The 16550-nt window shown below is 42.5% G+C and overlaps 1 protein-coding gene across 2 annotated transcripts in view; it reads left to right on the forward strand.

The window, feature by feature from the left end:
• Positions 1 to 380: 380 nt before the first annotated feature.
• Positions 381 to 16550, forward strand: part of LOC121340094 (serine/threonine-protein kinase Sgk3) — a 55419-nt gene continuing 39249 nt past the window's right edge. Inside the window, exons 1-2 of one of the 2 annotated variants that reach the window (XM_041412517.1) lie at positions 381 to 613; positions 15607 to 15625. The gene's annotated coding sequence lies outside the window, so the exon portion shown is untranslated. The remainder of the gene's footprint in view (positions 614 to 15606; positions 15626 to 16550) is intronic. The other variant, XM_041412515.1, reaches the window with a different exon arrangement.

Consider the following 16550-nt stretch of genomic DNA (forward strand, 5'->3'; position numbering starts at 1 on the left):
CCCGGTGCTGGGCAGGCTCCGTGCGTGTCCCGATGGGGCACAGTCCCTGCCAGCGGCCTGGCAGCGCCGTCAGCTCTCGGAAGTCGCTCCCGAGGCGCAGCCGGGTGCCGCGTGTGGGGAGCACGGCGTCGCCCGGGATTATCTGCCGGTTTAGCGGGAGGATCGCGGTAATCCGAGCCTGGATCGCACACCCCGTGCCTGCCGGCAGCCGCAGGCTCCGCGGTCCCTCGGGCAGCTGCAGCCGCGGGGCCCCGGGCGGGAGCGGGGCCGGCTGCGCGTCCCCGCCTGACCCCGGCTGCCGCCGCCCGGGGGGCGCTGCTCGGGGCGGGCCGGCGGCGGGGGCGGCACCGACAGCGACACCGACAGCGACACCGACAGCGACAGCGGCCCCGCCTGCGCCGGCGGGGAGCGGCGGTGGCCCGTGGCCGCTCCGGGGTGGGCGCAGCCCCGCGAGGGGAGCCCGTCATCCCGCGGCCGCGGCGGGAGGAGCGCGGCTGACGCGGCACGGCGGAGGAAGCGGCAGCTCCAGCGGGCGGACGAGCGGACGGACGGACGGACGGACATCCCCGGCCCGCCCCGGCCGGCGGAGGGACGGAGGGCCGGAGGGAGGCAGGTACGCGGGGTGCAGCCGTGCCCCCTCCCACGGCCGGGGTAGAGGGAGCCCGTCCGGAGCCGCGGAGGTTCCGCGGGCGCGGGGACACGGGACTCACCCGGGGACACGGGACTCACCCGGGGACGTTTCGCTTCCCTTTTGTTGCAGCCCGAACCGCCGCACACCGCCGGCGGTCCCGGGCAGCGTGCTCGGTGCGGCCCTCGCCAGGCTCCGGCGGAGGGGCCGGGGCTGGAAGTGTTCCCGCAGGAAAGCGCCGCTCCGCCTGGGCGTGCGGCTCCAGCGGCTGCGGTCCGCTCACGGACCCGGGGCAAAGTGCTCGCAGGCGAATAAACAAACAAACATGGAGAAACTTCTGCTCCCCCCGCCCCCGCCGCTATAATTTTAGATATTGTGTATGCAAAGAAGTTTTAAGGTCATTTAGTGTTTCACGGATTTTTTTTAATTTCCACCCTTCTCCAGCAGTGTTACTGGCTCCTGCTAGTACTCTTGCCCTAATGTTTTTACGCGTGTATACGTAGTTTTACATACTATGCTTTATTTTGCATGGCTGGCTCGGTGTGGGAGGGTTTACTTTCTGGGATGCAACTACGGACACCACCAAACTCCATTTCAGTTCCACTACTTAACTCCATAAAGACACTAAAGCTATGCTGGAATCAGGCATTTAAGAGGTGAAGAATGGCTGGGCGTTTACATTTAGAGCAGGTGAAAGAGCCCTTTTCCAGAATCCTTTACCTCTGGCCCATTAGGATGAGGAGACCCTGGTTAGCTTTGCTTTGTGCCTTGCAGAGGCAAAACAGTGAACGCGGTTTGGGTCTGCAGTCCCTCTGTCTGGTGGTCTCTGTGCCAGAGAGGCAAGGACTGGAATTGTCTCTTCACCCGTTTAAACACCTTCAGCATGAGAGAAGGTTGGAGGCAGGGAGAGAATTAAAATAATGCTTCCTCCTCCTGTGCAGAAGAAGTTGCAAAGTATTAGTGCACAGATGTTTTATGGGAAGGTAAAATTCTGACGCAGACTTGAGGGATTTGAATTAAGGAGAGGGGGATCGAGCTTGAAGGAGTAATATTCACTTGCATGACTTTTTACTTGTAGGATGTCTGCCTCAGTGCTTTTGTGAGCATTGGTCAGAGCTCCTTGGCTTCTCCTTGCTGAGACTTACATGCTCCTGCAAAGCTTTTTTTTTTTAAGTCTGAATTCTCTCAGGCTCTTTCCCTTAATTTTTGAGATTCTCTTTTGAGAAGAGCAGAAATATGCACTAGTTGGCAGCAAAAACCAGTTAGTGATCTCTGTATTTCTCTCCAGTAAGTGCTACAGCCTCTTTATTATGTGGTCTAAGCATTGAAATAGCATTGACATTTATACTGGACACTCAAAATTGATGTTGACAGCCCTTGCATTTAATTTCTTTCATGCAAATGTAATAAATTCAGAATCTATTGTAATCTTCAAAGAGGATTAAACATTTCCTCAGGGAAAGTTATGTGGACTGGTGAATACATGGGCTGCATCCAGAGTGCTGCAAGACGTGTAATTCATTGGTTATGTTGTTCTGAGGGGATCTTCATCGTGATAATCAACAGCCCATAGGAGTTGTTGCTTTTTATAATCAGTGTGTGCATTCTCATTCTCCAGGGACACAGGTATCTCTCTAAGAAGCCTGACAAAGCTGGATGTTCAAGTCTTATTGAACAGAAGTCTTCAAAAGACTTATGGGGGTACAGTAGTTGGGTGGTTCCTAGTCCACTCTGCTTTTAAAATAATGTATTTCAGGGAGCTAATAGTTCAAGTTTTAAGATGTGAGCACTTTAAAATCACAACTCTGTTCAGTTTTTGACTTGTTTAAAGTCAATCCACAAGTAGGTGGATAATTTGACTGTAATGGCATGTGTTTAAAATAGTGATCGGTGGTTTTTAATATGCAGAATTGCTTCAGCCTAGCTAGCTGGAGTAGCTGCAAGCCTCCAAAGCTGACTTGACCCAGCAACAAAATATTTCAGTAGGGTATGCTGGGGGCCAAAAACAAAGTATATTAAATAAAATGATCCAGCTATTAGCAAATAAAACTAGATGCAAAGCATCTCTTGTTTCTCTTGGGATCTAGGGTTTATGATGGAACTCATCTGTCAATCTAAAATGCCATGCATACTAATTGCAGGTTCATGTTAATCATCACTGTATAAGAGGGTATGTCAAATCCTATTTTCCTTCCTATCCATACAGGATAAGCTGCTAATAAGCTGTGATCCTTCAGCCACATCCACACATCAATTGTCTCCTGGGCTGTCCTCCATATATCCCAGATCATTCTCCAGATGGTTTCAGTTTTATAATTTGCATGCAAGTAACTAGGGCTCTTTTGTCCCATGGCTACAAGCCATTTTATACACAAATACCCTGCATTTCTGCATGGAAATAGAACTCAGATTACACATATTTGCAGTTCCAAATTATGTTTTTGTTTTGGCTGTCTTCAGTTGTCATTAAGAAGAATGTTATTTTGAAGGAATGTGCGCTTCCCAAAAGGAAAGTCACTGTTGGTTTGTTTTGTGACTTCATTTTTGCGCATCCCTAAGTCATTGAAGAGTTATTCTGCTATGATTTTTTTTTTCTGTAGGCCAAGAAACTAGAAACTACTGTAAATAATGTATGTGCTTATGTAGACTGAGCCGTAGTAAAGCAATATGTTGTTTTTATTTGAAGTTAGCTCTTTGAGTGTTTGTATTGAACGATTAATTTTGTTCTAGTTTAGGTATTATCCATATGCTAAAATCTCCTACAAAGAAAAGACATTTCCCAAAGTAGAACTGAAAGGCTTTCGCTGCTTTAAGAACATTATAAAATATGTTAATCTGGTTCCTGCTTGCTTTCCTAATTCTCAAACAGAATTTATTCCCGCAAGGTCTTCCAAACCACCTAACACTGTGTCTGCCTGACTCTGAAAGTGTCTTAAACATATTGGATCTCCCCTTTGAGCAGAAAGTTCTTAAGCGCCTTATCTAGAGCTGCTGCAGTTGAGCACCAAAGCCCTTAGGAGATGAAGAAAGTGGGACACCTGGCAAGCACATCGTAAACACACGCGCTGATGGATCGCCTGGGATGCAGCTGTGTGTTTCCTTTTGGGAATGCTGCCCAAAGAGGAGCCAGTGCTCACCCTTCCCTGGGAGCTGCTGTGGTGGCATTTGTCTGAACAGCAGGCTGTGTTCCTTTAGTTGAAACCTGGGCTCCTGCTCCTGTGCCTGAGGGGTTCAAACCCACATCTTGTGTCACCTCTGCCGCGTTGGATAGGCTGAAGGAGGCGAGCAGAAGGGCTCGCTTGGCTCCTTGTGTTCAGCCTGGGCCGTCTGGTGGAAGATGCAGCAGGTTGCCCAAGGCTGGCATGAAGGAGCCAGAACCTTGATGCTGTCACAGCAGTGTGTGTCCTACTGGGAGGAGGGCTGGGATCTGGTGGTTGCTTGCTGGTGATGATCATCAGAAGTGAGCATTTCCATGACATCCTCTATGTTTGAAGAGAGGATCGCTACTTGACTAATTTCTCTAGGAGAGAACTGGGCCTGGGAGAACAGGCTCAGAGATCTTGAGTGGGTGGTGACAGCTGGTTGTAGTCCCAGTTTAGAAGTTCAAGCCTGCAGGCTGAAGTGGGGAAAATGTCCAGTGTTTCCTTCCAGAAAGCCCCATTTCCAGTGCAGGAATCTCCATCCTGGCCCACCACTTTCACACAGTGTATCTGTGTGGCAGTAGGTGTCGCTTTGCCAGTTTTGTCTTATGAAGGTTTTTGGGTGGTGTTTTACATGTTCCGTGCCACAGATTTGTGTGTTGGTGTCCTGACCTGTAATGGAGATTCCCTTACCCAGTTCTGTGTTAGGATTCTTTCTCTTTGCTCTTTAGCAAAGGAAGAAGTAAGGTTGTATCTTCATGTGACCTTTTCACTGCAGTTTCTCCGACACCCTGTGAGCACCACCTGAGGAGGAGAGAGAACTTCCATATTCCCTCATATTTGAAATGCTTTACTTTGCAACTATTGTCTTTTCTGTGGCTTAGGGCAGGAAAGCACCTGGAGGTTGGGGGATTGTGGGTAAGCAAGACTGATGTCTAAATTTATTTCACAGCTCCTTTATTCAAAGACATGTCACATCTTACTTCTTGGCAGTCTTGTTTGAAACAGTGAGGGCAGCTGGCAAGCTGCTAGTGCTGGGTGTCTTGCCAAATACTATTGCAAAATACTGCCAGTGCAGAAGTTGCATAGCTTTACAGACTGTTATGTTCCTCTGGGAGTAAACCAAAGGGGTACCAACTTCTGATCATTTGCCTCTGAAGAGAAGCAGGACCGACATGTTTCCATTGCCTTACGAGGCACCGTGATGCTGCTTTGCTGCTGCTGCCTCTTCCAGCCCTTGGGATTCATTTTCCTTCAATGGTACTTCTCCATCTCCTGCTCACTGTTGTGAAATAACTAGGGAAACAGAACTATTGAAAACATCTTCACTATATTGTTAGTTGCAAAGTATTTTGGAACAGGCATTGGACCAAGGAAGGCTTTGCCTCCCATCCTGGACTCAATGTTGCAAATGCAGCAGGTGCATCAGAATAGATTTGCTGTGCCCCACAGAATTATACCCCATATCTGAGTGGTTTTTTAAGAGCCATGCATCTGAAGGCAATTCCAGCTATTTATCAGTATAATATAGGATGCAAAATCTGATACCTAAATATATGCAAACTGTGTGCCATATATTGAGACCTTATAACTTTGCTGTTAAAACAAGGCACGAGTTGGAAACACAGATCGATTTTTCAGTAACTATCTTGATAGCTATTTTAGAGCTTTGCATAATTAATCTGTGCTCAGATTGGTATTTTAGTGAGAAAATGGGCACCTGTGAAGATTATTGACCCATGGTATTGTACATAATATTGCATTACAGTGATATTTCTGGATTCAGCTAGGAAGATAAGCTGGAGGGGTAAGTGCTGCTCATGGCTAAACATCTTAAATGATGCTGTTATTCTGGTTAGAAGGAGCCTTGGAAGGTGGTGAGTTAACTCCTCACCCTGAGTGTTCAGAGAGGGTTGCTCAGGGCTATGTTTGCCTGGGTTTTGAAAACCTCCAAAGACAGAGGCCCACAGCCTCCCTGGACACCGTGTCCTGGTGGTCAGTTATCCTTGTGGGGATTTTCCTTCTCATGCAATGCACCAGCCAGTCTGTCTTGGGAACCTTCTCCAAGACACTGGGAGGCTGCTGTTAGGTGCCTCTCAAACCTCTTCTCAAGGCTAACAAAATTAGTCCAGTAGCCTCAAACTCATCTAGAGAATGTGCTGCAGCCCATGACCGTCTGTGTTTTGGCCTCTTCCATACCCTGTGTAGTTCCTGCTTAAGTGAAGGAATGTTGAATGCATTAGCATGCAAGTGTACTTGGTCTGCATGACTCTGAACTACTGTGTGTTTATATTATAATAGTTTAGGTTTAGATTTTTGTTTGTTTGTAAATTCCTAGTGTTAGGTGTTTATGAACTGGGATCACTTATCAAACCCTAAAATATGTTTTATACTAAATTTAGTAAAGAAGAAAGGACTGAGCATTCAGAAAACGAATGCTTTCAGTCAACCATGGCAGAATTTCCGGTTTATGGTATGTGTTTTGCTTTAATGCTGGAAAGAGCATAGAAGAGGGACAGGAGGTAATTAAAGAAGAAAATAACTCCTGTACTCCCTTTGGATGGGACTTAACCATACTTTGCAAAAGCAAAACACTTTAAGTCTACAAGTTCGGAATGCTGCCAAAACCTAAAAAACAGAGAAAACTTAGGACGATTCAGAAGTAAAAACTACCTGGCAAAAGTACCCAGACTGTCAAATGCCTTGAAGACAAGTGCATCAAAGAACTAGGAGACTTCTGCTTCCTTGCTGCCATAGTAGTGGTGCATCTTGAATATATTAAAGTGTTAGGGGGAGGCGGGGGGGATGAAAAAAAGCTATGTTTTCATAAAAAGATAAGTAAAAAGATCATGTAGCATTAAGGACTATATAGCAATGTTTTATGAGCGGTAATACCTGAGACAGAAGAGGTTTATTTGGAGTCATAGTGGATGCTGATAGCCTAGAATCCAATTATCCAATTAGCCTCCTGATTTTTTTTTTTTCAAATACTAGACTGCCCTGTTTCATTTAAGCAATAAATGTTAATTTAATCTCCCAGTACTCATGGTAAATATCTTGTAAATAACTTCTTTTCATCAGTTGCTCTTTAAAAGGGGTCATGGATTTTTCAGACTAGTGAAAAAGTCGCATTTTATTATTTTAATATCTAAATGTCACCCTCCCAAATCAGCCTTTGTTAAGAGAATATCTGTTGTCTTTGGAATTTTTGTGACTAACAATTCTTTCCTGCCATCCTTCTGCTTTCAGAGCCCTGATAGTAAACAGATGGAGTTTCTGTGTCAGAGAACCCCAAAACTGTGCCTTGGTTGTGTCCCTTGAAAATAGGGTAACACTTTGAGCAGTGACAGAAGAACAGACAATTACTGTGCTCTGGTGAGAGAATGTGTGCTACAAAATTTTCAGCTGTCTTGGTGTAAAGTGGTTGTGTCAAGAATGAATAGTGCTGTTTGCAATGAGCTTTTACATCTTGTGTGTGTGTCCACACACATTATATGTAATTCTAAAGGCATATGCCAGATAGATTGGTTTAACTTCACTTTTCTTCAGAATTTTTTGGAGGTTGGCTGCCTCTTTGGTGCTCTTTTCATGTTAACTAATAGGTTATGTGGTGGATGAATAGGATTCTTTATAGAATTATCTAAAACCAGGCACTGATTTATTTGAAAACAAAGGGTTTCTTTAGAGCAAAGTTTAAGCTGGCATTGCCATGAATCCTAGAATTATTCTACATTTAAATGAGAGAACAGTGATGCACTTGTGCTTGGGCTTTGAACAGCACAGGGCTGTTGACCAGAGACTTGGAGACTGCTGAGCAAATCTGTTTAGGTTCCTTTGCCGAAGTTTCCAAGCCTAGTCTTCTGTCCTTACAGCTGATGAGAAGCGATGCTAAAAAGACACTATAAGTTGCACTGATCAGTTTGTTTGGAGAAAGGAAAGTTGTTTGCTGGTGTGTGATCAAAAATGTATAAAATCCTGCTCTGTAGCAATCTGAACACATACTTTTCCTCTGTTTTGCTTTGGGGTGTGTGGGGTCTAGAGCACAGCAGCTAAACAATACCTCACTTGTTTATGAAAAACCTTGGGAAGAAGGGGTGAGAAAGAAGAAAATATTTACAGTAGCTTTCTACCCAATTAAAATTAGAAGGCAGACTAAAAAGGAAAGAGTTCATCTTACGGTCCAAGCCAATTAAAAGTAAATTTTGCTGCTTGGATGTTGATTTACACATCCAAGGCAATGTAAATTTAAACTAGAAGCTTGACTTAACCTCGCCAGTTCGGATGAACTTCAGATTTATGACTCATTTAGTTTTGGTCATAGCATCTGGGTGTTTAAGCACATTTTATGTGAATTGACATTAGATATTCATAAACTGCCTTAAAATGTTAAATCTGTGGAGTACTTCACCAGAATGTGTAAATAATGCCTGTCTCGCATACACAACTCTGCAACATGAGCTGGCTCAGATCCTCAGTTAAGATATTCTTATGTTTTATGCCCTCAGCCATTTATCCCCTTGTTTAATTATCTGAGAATAAAACCAGATTTCTGTAGCTTCTCTCATGTACTAAAAAGTATCTTGAATTTCTCTGCAAATGTTTTAATTGTATTTGTTGATACTAGTTGAAATTCTTTGTGAGGTTTTACAGATAAAATGTGGGTTTATTTATAAAGAATGGAAATAGAGGTAGAAGGAGGAATCTCATAGCACTTACAGGGTTTTACTCAAAATTTAAACTGCAAACTTGCCAATGCATGCAGAAATCAGTTTACTGTTTTTCATAGGAGCATCACTTGAAATGACCTGAAAGAAATTTTATCATCAACCACCCAGTCAAATCCTGGATCATTATTCAGGGAACCATGTTGGATGTGTGATATGCACAGAGTATGAAACAAAACAGACCTTGAGAAGGAATCTGAAGGGGCTGAATATTTCAGAAGCTACAGAGCATGAGGAACAGAGGACAGCCTTGCATCTCAGAATCTAAACAGGGACACACACAGACATGTGCACAATTTGTCACTTCTTTGGAAAAAGAAAGTTCATTAAATGAAAATATGTTGATATTAGAAAGTGGCAAGCAGAAACTGAAACATTCTTTGTCTTGGTTACTGCTCTATGACTCGGCAGCTGGAAAAGATTGATGACTTGGGTGCTTGGCCCTTTGTTTTGGTTTTGCTGTTTTAATTTATGAGTCAGAAAGTCCCTAGACATAGGTCCTAATTTAAAGAAAAGAAAAGAAAGAAAAATAAGACAGATTATTAGCAATGTTATTTTAAAGCAAATGCAGTTGCTAAGTTAAAATATTGTGATAGTTGTTCCAGTGTATTTACAGATCTACCAAAGATGTCCATATGTCACATCAGATGTCAGTTAAAATCGTCAATATGTTGTCTCAAATCAGTCAGTGCCTGGTGTCTAGAGAGTGAGCACTGTCACTCCAGTCATGCTTGTTGCTGCAAAGCATTTATATCAGTGTAACAGTGGAAGAAAGCACTGCTGTTCTGGTCTGCTATGGCTGGTGTGTCCTGCTTTGGTCTCTGCCACATGGATGTCACGGTTGGTCCCTGGATTCCTCTGGCTTGGCTTCAGATGAGTCTCTGTTTCATTATTAGTTCAGTTCAGGAGTGTGCTTTTGGAGTACATCCCTTGTGGTTCAGTCTGCTCGGGGACCCGGGGGAACATGAGCTGGATTCCTTTCAGATGAAGTAAGATTGGAAGATGTTCTTCCAGCGTGCTCTTAGCACTGAACCAGGCACAGGACCAGGCTGAAGATGGGTTGAAGCAAAACATACAGCCTGCCATGCCAGCATGGGTCATGTGGCTGCTGATCTTCAGCATCAACTCTCTTCTTCTCTGTGCATATGCTTTTCTTGCACTGCATTGTTTGCTAAGTTAAAACATTAAAATAAAAACTGCAGCAAGAGTAGATCCAGGCACGTGGAGCTTGTATTTTCTCCTGACTTCAGGTGCATCCTCATAAGCCATTGCTCATAAAAGTGTAACACACCTCTGAAATTACTCTCCTTGCAAATGGTAATCTCTTTTTTCATCTTTATTTTCCCCAGCTTCCTTCCTGTCACCTGACTTCTCTCAGTGCTTATCTCTATGTTTCTAAACCACTTTTTTCCTCCCCTCACTTCTGGTTTGCCACTATGACATTCCTCAACCATTGCTCCCAGCCATAAGGTCTCAGTCTCAAGTGGTCTCTGCCCCAAAGATGCAATCTGTTTTATGAAGAAGTGTTTGCTTTGGCTGTTTTTAAAGCTCTTTCCTGGTGAAATCTCTTCCATTACTTCACTACCCTTCCAAGAGTTTTTTCATGTTCTTGTCTCCCCTTCTCCAGTGCTTATTAACCTGAACCTTTTCTATGCTCATTTTAAGCTCATTAGGACTTGTCCTGAAGAGACAATTCCCTTCTCTTTGAAGTAGTCTTCCAAGGTAACAGCCACCCCTCAAGTGGGTTCCCCCCACCCCACCCCCCACTAGCTTGTCCATCCCACTTCCCCATAAATCACATTTTCTAGACCGGTTTTCATTCTTATTTCTGTTCCCTAGACCCACACAGGTAGGACCACCATGCCCTAGGTATTCAGACAAAAACAGAGTGAAGTAGAAGGACTTTTCTGATTTCAGCAGATTATGCTCAGGCTTTTCACTCTTATTTTATATCTTACAGCAATATTTGTCTTAGAACAGCATGACATTTGTCTTTGTGACCTGCTGTAGTCTGAGGCCTTGTTTCCCATCCTGTATTTCCACATTAGACATTTCCTGCCTGTGGGCAATATTTTGCATATAACCTACTACATTTCACTCCATTCTTCCAGATCACTACCCTGTCCTGATGATGATACATTTAACCTTTGTTTCTCACATCCACAACTAATATTTATTCTTCCTGCTTCTGTAACCCAGTTGTTAAAACATCTCAAGGCAATTTCAAAGCTTTTCTAAAGGGAAGGTGTGACATCTGTAATTTCTCTCCTACCTCTCTGGGAGGCTGTCAGAGGAAGTTAGCAATCTGATTTAACAAATCTCTTTTGTCTATTACTTAGGATTATCTTCCAGGTGCTGCTAATTGATCTGTTTTGGATTGTTTTCCCCAGGAATTTGAAGATAAACTGACTCACTGGGTCTTTAATATTCTTACCTGGTTTTTGTTGCTTTGGTTTGTTTACTTGGGGTTTTTTCCATTGTGCAGAGGTGCATTCATACATTCTCTGTCTCTCTCCTGTGCCTTCTGAAATCTTACCTGTCATTACTATTATTTATGCCAATCCCTGCTTGCATTTGACCCCCTTGGTGAAGACTGGTGTCCTAGACATGATGGTCTGCTGGGTGTCATCTCTCATCAGCTTTTCTCTGTGTAGGGCCAGAAGATTTTTCTTGCTCTTAGACTATAAACATATTGATAATAAAGATTTCTTTTTGTTGCTAGTCTTTTTTTTTCATTATAATTCTACCTTAACCATGCTGATTCTCATAACTATGTACTTCTGCAGATTTTATATTTATTGCTCGCAATTGACTGTGTTTTCACGTCCTGTGCCTGTCTTGACAAATAAATCTGGTGCTGCTTGTGTTTATTTTTACAGGATACAAGCACAGATTATCACGTTGTATTGTTTTGTAGAGGAAATGCTGCTTCTTTCTTGTCTCCCCTCTTAGTGTCTCTTGTGTTCACATTCTCTTTGCTGCATTCTTGGGCTCCCCCACCTCCCGTTTAATGGCATTTCATCGACTTTTCTTCTGAACTGGTTGCTTTCCATTTGTCTAGAAACAAATCTAAAGGATCCACCACCTTTTTTTAAATTTAAAAACAGGCTGATTTTGAAATATAAGAAGTTTAAGTCTTAACTAAACTAAAGTGCTGTCAATTCAGAGGCCTTTGCTCCTTATACCATGTGACTTTGAGATACCACATGGCAGTAGATTCCCCGCTCAGGCTCTTTGCTTTTACTTCCAAGTTGCTAGCTGTTTGATGTGTAGATTTGAGATATCAAACAAATAACCCTGGTGCTGTAGGTGGTTTTTAATGGCTTTGTTGTTGTTTAAACTGATTAGCCCTGTCAGTGCAAATGGCTTGTTTTTGCAAGGCTTCAGATTCTGCCGGCTGCCATTGTGCTTGTTGTCTGTCATTCTGCTGTGACAATGGATCTGCCATAGTGGGAAACATCAATTTAAAACCTAAGGAGAGTGTACCCTTTCGCATTTACAGAATAACAGAATAGTTTGGGTTGGAAGGGACCTTAAAGATCATATAGTCTCCATTTCTGGTCTGTAACCTCAGCCCATTTGTGGGATGGTCCAGATTTTGTTCCACAAGTTGTTGACACTATACAAAGGTCAGATGCTGGATCCAGACTCTTTCAACCATGGATTTATTTCCTTGGCTCATTACAGCAATGACAGTAGAACATTTTAACTGAACCACTCCATTGGAACGAGTGGCTGCTCAATGTGGGTGACCTCAGCAATTAACTGAAATGCCTCCCCTTGCTGTTTTGAATGGGGAATGCTGTGCTGCATTCCACTCCCAAGAGACAACTGAACCTTTGGATGTTCACCTTGGTGACAGCAGTGATGCTAAAGGCTTACCATTGACTTGTTTCACATCCAGGGTGAGTGGAAAAGGCACCCACCCTGCTGTGGGAAGCCCATCAGTTCTGAATTAAAGCTGTGACATGAGCTGCCACACTTGGAAAAGAAAAGGACCTGGTTAAAATGTAAGACACATTCCACAATTTGTGTGTTCAGAAGATACTAACAATCATTCTCTGGAATAATCTTTTTTTAGTATCTGATTGACTTACTTTTGTAGTAAATTTGTCCCCACCGCCCTCCCTCCCCTCCCCCCACCATATATGTTTGGGGTTTTTTATTGGGTGGCTTCCTTCTTTACAAAAGAAAATCTCAAAATAATTATTATTATTTTAGTTATAAAGTAAAGGAGTGTGAGTTCTGCATGTTTTCCTCTCTTCTTCCAGACACTACAGGAAGTCATGGTGTCCCCTCTCAACTTTCCTGGACACACAATAAAACAAAACTGAACATAATCCCATGTAAATCCCATGTTTTCATACCTCCACAATTCAAACAGCCATACAAGTTTAGTTTGGCTCTACCTGTCCACCATGGTTGGCATATTAATACTTTCAGATTTTCATTTATGTGAAATGTCCAAAATGTCTTTTTCTTTGGTGTTTTATTTGTTCAGTTTCTGTTTCACTCAACTACTGGTCCTTTTCTTAGTTGATAGAAGTTCTACTGCCTCTTGTTTGTCCCATAAATTGCTCTGACTTGTGTGACTTGGCACATCCTTCCAACAAAACAGATTTTAAAATGTGGTACAAGTTTAACTGTGCAGGTTCATGTTATGGTTTAACCCCAGGTGGCAACCAGCCCACGAGCCCCTCTCTCACTCCCCTTGTTCTGGTGGGATGCAGGGGAGACTTGGAGAAGGGTACAATCCATGGATGGAGGTGAGAAAAGTTTAAGAATTGAAATATTCCCACAGTTTGTATGCTGAGTGTGATGTTCTAAGGTATGGAATATCCCTTTGGCCAGTTCAGGTCAGCTGTTCCCAGCTGTGATCCCTCCCAGATTCTTGTGCACCTGCTCAGTGGCAGAGGATGGGAACCTGAAAAGCCCTTGACGTAGGGTAAACACTGCTTAGCAACAACTAAAACACCAGTGTGTTATCAACACTGTTCTCATACTGCATGCAAAACACAGAACTGTACCAGCTAATAGAAATAAAATGAATTCTATGCCAGCTGAAACCAGGACAGTTCACAATGCATGCCATAAAGTGCATATGAAAAACTTCATTTAGCAGTTATGTGTATGGGAATTCTGGAAATAGGAATCAGCAGTAGAAACAGCCAACCTCCTTACTGTGACTTTAAAAAAATCCTGATTACTTCTGCATTTCTCTTCTCAAAATTAGTCATCATTCCTGTAAGAGTGAGAAATAAACAGTGGTTGTATTTTCTGACTTTGGACTCGCTTCTGTGTCAATCAGGGGAGGTAGATTGGTGATGGATGAAAATGTCCACAATTATCCCAGCTTTATTTTACTTCAGAGGTGTGTGGTGAGGACCCCTTGGCTGGACATTTCCCGGCACCCCAGGCTCCCTAGGGGAGGTGACCGCAGCACAGGCAGGTTCTGAGCTTCCCTGAGGTTCTGGTGTGGCAACAGCTGCTTTCGGGAAGGCATTAGTTGGTGACAAACAAATCAAAAAAAAGAGCAGCGTAGGCCTGGGAGAACCACAGTTACATAAAGGTGAACAATGAAACATTATTTCTCAAGGGGGTATTTTGAAGGGCTGTTACCGCAACACTTTTTAAATAAATGCAAGGTACATTTGAATCGGAAGCAATTTGCTGTAGCAAACTGCTACTGACTCATCCCAGACCTGAGGGGAAACAGAGCTGCTGTGACATGGAGAGACTTTGGAGTGCTTGCATGGGATGTGCTTCAGACCATCCAAGAGTGAGAGATATTAGTGCCCTCCTCCAACACTGCTCCTATTAGCATGGTGCAGATTCCAGTTAGGAGATCCTCATTGCCACTGCAGTTGCATCCAAACAGAGATTGATTGTAGGTGGCTTCTTGAACGTTATACAGATTCCATACATGTCCCATATTTTAATACCAATGCAATAACAATGTGTTTATCAAGAGCTTCAGTGCAGGAGATGTACATCTTGAGTTTTCATGGCTTTACAAAATCTTTTATCTTATTTCTAGAAAAATTTTTTTCTTAGATTCAAAGATTTATAAAAACATTTAATGAACCAGGCTGACACAAAGATTGCCATGTAATTAGAAAACTGACATTTTGATCTTTTGTGTTCTTGTGCAAACTTAGAATTGTGCTGTCATCTAAAAAAACTACTTTAATTTGTACAGCATTGTTGGAGAAAACTGTAGTTGGAATGAGTCTTGCTCTTGATACATCCAAGAGTAGCTTGGATTACATGCAGGGACATTTTCGTATGAAGCATTTGAGTAATTTGAACAATGCTTCAAGAAAATACCGTGTCTTTTAAATAATCTGGTTCTTACTGTCCCTTTTAAAAAGGCTGTATGTACATCAAAGCTAAATGTCAATAGATACAATTTTGTGATAATTTCTCCTACCTAGTAGTCAAGTTGTGTAACCTACAATATCTTGCCTCGTTCCATGTGGTCCCTACCCCACAACACCTAACAACAAAAAATTGTTGACCTCAAATATTAAATATTACCGATGTTCCTTTTCGAAGCTGCAAAATGGAACAGTGGTCTTTAAATAGTATTGAGACTAGATGTATTTATTTAATTGTTGCTTATGCTACATATTTAGATTTACAATATTCCATTACCTGGCTTCTGCTAGATTGCCATATTATAAAAAAAAAAAGGTAAGTTAAAGAAATAATTAGTTTAGTGGATTCCAGAAGTTGATCATCTGTACCTGCTGTTTGTTATATTGGTTTTACCTGGTATAAGAGGACCATATGCATCTTTATTTAATATATTGATGATGTATCTTTATATAAACCCTTTCTGAAACTCACTTGAAAGTTCAGACTCACATGTACCCTTCAAACACTGACACATAGTTCCCAGGACAGAAAATGTGAAAATGAAAATGTTCTTGGAGAACAAAAATCAGACTCTCTGGCTAGTAGATGAATGTACATCTTCTCTGTGGGTCAGGAATAGGGTTGGAAATCTGGGAAACCTGGGAAATGACTAGATAAACAAATAAGCAAAGGAAGGTTATCAAATAATAAACTCTTGAAACGTTTGTCCTAAATCTGTGTCCATTTTGGATTTTAGGATACATCTTCCTGCTTTGGTAAGTTGGAATTTTTTTCCATTGTTGCTACCTTTTTTCTACTCTCAGTTGGTGCATAACAATTCCACAATGCTTTAGTGGAATTGATGTGTCTTTTGCCATAAACAGTTTGTTGGATGCAAAAACAAATCTGGCCTATTCTGTAGATCCTAGGCTGCCTTTAAAATGCTTTTATTTTGGAAAAAGCCTGTGAGCCTTTTGTGAGGGGACATACACACCGCAAACCAAAGCCCTTGTTGAGTTTCTTTTGACTAGAATACCAGTAAATTGCTTGAAAATGCAAACGGGGTCCTTGTGTTCTTGCTCATCTCTACAATTTGAGGAAGAGCCCTTGACATTCTGGGTAGACCCCACCTACATAACATTGTGTGCCAGAGAACTTGTTTACCAAAGCATGTTTGTTCACCCCAGCCTGTATTTGCAATTCTAGCAGAACGTGCTGTAGCTGGGATTCAGGAGTCTGAAATAAGAAACATCCATACAGAATTACCACTTACAGAGATTTTTTTCTTTTATACTTAGCCTTGGTATACCTTCCTGCACAAATCACTCAGATCTCCTGGAAACTCAGAGACTTGACCTATTTTATAGAACTGTATTTATAAATGGAATTCCAAAGAGTCTTTGGTGAGAGCAAAATGCAGGTCATACAATGCTGTCAGTTGGGAGGGTTTTTTGACAATTTATACTTTATGGGCTGTATTTGATAACTTCAGGTTCACAGTGTTTACCAGTGCAGAAATTTATTACTGTGTTTTATGCATGTCTGCTGAAACTAGTCTCAGAACATCTCAGCATATACCAATAAGCTGTATATGTGACACGTCAAGTACATGTGTTGCTTTATGCCTATAAAGCAGCTGGGTATCTTTGTCCTTTAGATATCTGTATATTCCCTTTTGGTATCTGTGTATTCACCCTTGTA

The sequence above is a fragment of the Onychostruthus taczanowskii genome, unplaced genomic scaffold (assembly GCF_017590055.1).
Source record: "Onychostruthus taczanowskii isolate IOZ18803 unplaced genomic scaffold, ASM1759005v1 scaffold4, whole genome shotgun sequence".
Taxonomy (NCBI): domain Eukaryota; kingdom Metazoa; phylum Chordata; class Aves; order Passeriformes; family Passeridae; genus Onychostruthus; species Onychostruthus taczanowskii.